The sequence below is a fragment of the Cupressus sempervirens genome, chromosome 1, assembly GCF_028749045.1.
Source record: "Cupressus sempervirens isolate cs-2001-9-10 chromosome 1, ASM2874904v1, whole genome shotgun sequence".
Classification (NCBI taxonomy): Eukaryota; Viridiplantae; Streptophyta; class Pinopsida; order Cupressales; family Cupressaceae; genus Cupressus; species Cupressus sempervirens.
In genome coordinates this window covers 704,601,794-704,606,609 of record NC_143118.1, presented here as the reverse complement: position 1 = coordinate 704,606,609, position 4,816 = coordinate 704,601,794, and positions in this window count along the sequence as shown.

The following is a 4,816-nucleotide window of genomic DNA, read 5'->3' as shown; positions in this document are numbered from 1 at the left end:
TGTTTAGAACATTCTTGGTGGCATAAAATTTCCTATTTAAGAAATGCCAAAACACTATCTAGAAAAGCTCTGGGTGATAGTTCACAGCTTTGTCTTGGAGATCACTTGAATGAAGGTGCCCATGGAGGTTAGCATATTATAATTCTGAATTCTGTAATTTCACATTTGTAACAATAAAAGGAAGCCCATATTTTATTCTTGCAAAATGTTCTTACTTCTTTATTACTATTATGTGTTTAAGGTATTAAGGAGAGCACCCTTCTTCACTTAAAATAATGTAGAAGAAAAAGATGTTAATTGTCACCTAGATTTGTCCTAGGCAACCTATCTACCTTCCCCTATATTGGATGTTTTCAACCACTCAGGAATAGGTCTATACATTTATCGACAACCCTTAAATCCAACCAACCCTAAATTCACATGTAAAAATTTTGCAAAATAAATATAAATTTTATTTTGTAATTTTTAGGTGGTTCATCTTTGAAAGACCATAACTTGTGAATTGTTTAGTTGTTTGATGAATGCATTCTAAAATCCTCAGCTCATTTTTATAACCCAAATTCTATAATTTTTTACTAGGGAAACCTATAGTTGGTTTATTTTTGGAACCCATCTTAAGCCTCTAAAGCCTTCAAAATAGAGCCTGAGGTTTTTGTATCAAACTTTCACATCAAAAATCTACAATAACTCTACAAATACTCATGATATGGTGGTGAACCACAACTACCAAGCTGATATATCCCAAATGGACTTCAACCTATTTAATTAGAACATCCAAAAAAAAACTATTAGATGAGTTAAGCCTTATTAAAGAAACAAAAAGTAAATATTTTGTGGTGATACAAGATCCCTCTTGCACCTATGGTTCTCCTATATCAAATTTACAATGTAGGATACAATAGATATCAACAAATGCAATGAATCTACCAAAAATACATCATGTATCCATTGATATGAATGTGAATACACAAAGAATATGAGGAATTTACATGTCCCCTCTTAATAATAGCCAATAATATTGTAGATCATGAAGAGGAAATACTCACAAAGGATCCTTCAATTCCTTGAATTCTTGAAATTGCTTAGTAAAATCCCAATTCTTGAGTTCTTGAGAGCAAGTAATCATGACTTTTAATATATATAATTATTATTGATGTAAAAATTGGGTGTCAATGATTCCTTTCTTTCTATTTTTTTTGGTACAAAAATAAAGAAACCAAAAGAGGTCACCCAATTTCAAAATTTACAAGCCTAAAACTAAATTGGACTTGAGACCTAAATTCCACAAGGGATTAGTCTACCTAGTTTGGTCTATTCATAAATAGACCAACCTGGGTTGACCTATTCTAAGGTTGGCATAAACAAATCCAACATTGGGGTCTTAGAAAATGTATAGATGAAAATGAACAAAGCAAGAGAGAATAAGATAAAGAGTTGATGAAGAATGAATCATGCATAGTCCATAAGGTCCAAAAATGATGGGAGCTAAAATATCTGTAACGCCCCGCCAAGGGATCCAAAAGAATTAACCTAAAGTTTTACTAAGTTTGCTAAACATTTTTTTATTTTTATTTTTAAAAGTAAGAATGTATAACATACACATCAAACACATAGTAGCGGAAGCAATAACATGTAATCATTGACAACATACATTGTAAGTTACATTTCTTAAAGATCCCAAGACGTTGAGTCACGTTTAAATTTAATTAATTCTAAGTCTAACAACTATCACATACATATGAAAGAATAATCAGAAAGTCCCATGTCCATAATATACATTTGATCTGAATGCCTCTCGGCAAACTAATTCGGAATGCTCAATCATCCACTGTACAAGTCACAGGGTATGAAAGGCTTAAAAGAATATACATATGTAATAATAGAAATATATCAACCTCCATGAATCCATGATACAAAGTACAGTAAAGATATATACAAAACTATTCACCATACTTGATATGTCCATACATCCATAATGATAAAACATCTAACATAAAATCTAACCATCCATCATAATAATCCAAGGACATAGTGAAGGTAAATCCCAATCACGAAAACTCCAGCCACGGTGACCACGGAACGGATCTCAATGGTAAGAGTAAAAGCACTACCACCTAACCGCGTGGAACCTAAATGGTCCACTCCCACCGCGCTGAGGAGATAGTCTCAAGTCCCAAATAGGATAACAAAACCTATAATCATAAATACTCTCTAAGTCCAGGAAATCCTAAAAGTATGCTAACTCAAGGGTTCCTAAAAAGATCGACATCTAAATCCCAGAGCTACCACAAGACACGTAGGAAACCTAATATGCAAGCGGGAAAGTGTCATCGCAAAAGTCACGTAGAAGTTACCCGAGCAATCCCTTAGGAATCTCGGGTCCCTACTGATCCCTGCGGCCATTAGTATCCTCTCGTACTGACGAGGCATACTATGGAATGAAAGGTCGTAACCAAGCGTTCTCTCTACCCCATCCTAGTCTCTACTAGCACTCAAGGCATGGGAGAGAACATACAATTATCTTATTAGGTTCATTTTCCCTTATTTAGTGTAAATGTTTTCACTTATTAAAACAACTTACAATGGGTTACTCCAGGCAGCCTCTTAGGGCCCCGATCCCCATTGCAAGCCACTTCCCGACTCTACACATAGACAACCTACCCTAGGCTCATGAAATCATAAATCAAAGAATCATAGTAAAACCACCTCAGTCCTATACAAGCAACTGAAAAGACATCATAAAAGATAAGCCACAAAACTACATCAGTTCTTCATGAGCAACAGATAAGCACCAAATAATAATCATATGACCACGATAGTTCTCTATCAGCAACTGAAGGCATCAATTATAAATCACGAAATCCAATGGTTCTCCAATGAGCAACCAAAAAGTATCCCAATAGTAAATTAAAATACTGATCGAAGACTCCAAAATGGTCAAGTCAAAACATGACATCATCAAGAACATAACAAACACTTCAGTCCTCTCAAGCGACCGGAAAGCAATCCAAGTATAACTGATTGAGACTCAAAAATGGTTATCAATATAACTGATCGAGACTCGAAAATGGTTAAGTCAGGTATCTCAAATACATACACCTCAGCTTCACACAAGGAAATTGGAAAGCAATAACAAACAGTAAATACATCCATCATAGAGCATACTATCACATTACCTTGGTTGGTTTGAAAAGATCGAGAACAAATCATCATAACCTCACATTCACAAACTCCCGAGCCTCTGGTAACAACCTAAGACTGGTCAAAGCTAAAACAACCCCAAAACATAATTAAGACAGTATCGTTTCATAGTTTGGGTTGATCTCAAAATACACAATAGGGTTAAAAGTAAAGTTTCAGTTCTCATTTCAAAGTATGAATTTGATTGACAATATATTGTTGAGTTAATGATTGGTTCCCATTTTCAGTTAAACATATGTTTTAAGTAATAAGTTTTCGCAATTACTCCTTCTCAATTAACCCATTTCTATGTTTAGGTAAAATCCAAAATTAGTCCCCTTTATATTTAAATTAAATTAAATCAATGTTAATATAGTTAATTATTAGTTATTTATAAAATAACTAAATAATTAACATTTAATTAATCATTCAAATCTTTTAATTAAAACCTACAACTATATTAATTTTCTTATCAATTATTAATTACTTAATAATTAACAAAACTATTTAATAAAAATTATTAATAACTAAATTAAAATGAACTTATTGAATTTCATTAGTATTAATTTAACCAATTATAAAAAAAAACTATTATTAAAACAATATTAATAAAATTTAATAAACCCTTTTTTTTTTCTTTTTTAAAAAGAAATGCGTTTATTTGAAAAGGCTCGCCGGCCTTTTAAATGAGGCCGCAGCCACTACGCTGCCACAGGGGCCTGCGGCCGCGATAGTCAAGGACTGTCGCTGTCGCAGTACCCTGCATCAGCGTCAGTCACGTCGCCCAGCAGGTAGGTGGGGGGTGGGGAAATGGTGGCCCCCGCCCACAATTAAATTACTTTAAATTAGTATTATTATTATAATAATATTTATTTTTAAATAGAACATTGAAACCATCCTTCCCAAAGGATATATATATATATATAATAGAATTTTATTATTTTATATTTTATTTATTATAAAAACCAATTCTCCTTAATAAAGTGTATTTAACTTTATTTTCAATTCCTATAATAATGTTTTAAATACATAAATAATTCTTATTTTATGTTATTTTAAATACTCATTAATATTAAGAAAATAAATTCTTTTTTTAATTCTAATTTTCTATTATTATTATTTCTTTTATAACATTTACAACTATAATCTGATAGAGAAAATTCTATTAACCGTTCGAATTTTTCTATCTAAAATCTTCATTTTTATTTCAAACCCCTTCCCAAATCAAATTCTAATTTCTTTCAGTTGTTAAGTGATGTTTTCTAAATAGGTTTTTCAATCTAGATTTAGATATGAAATTGAATAGCAACAATTCTAGAACAAAGGGTAGTAAGATTCATGCAACAAGATCTGAGAAAATAATTTCCTTCCAAGCACGAGGTAGACAGAGCATATTGAATTTCATGAATCATTTAGTTGTCAAATGCACGACTCTACCTGAACCTGATGCTAATACGGAATCCCCAAAAACTGTAATAGAATTCTCTCCTCTTCAATGACTTTCTTCTGAAAAACTTTCTTCGTATCAGCCTTCTGAAATTCGTTTCCAAAAGTAGTCTCCCAAAAATTCCCGTCCAAAAACGTGTCCCAATTCGTGTCCCTCAAAAATGAACCCCCAAAGTTGTGATAAGCAAAT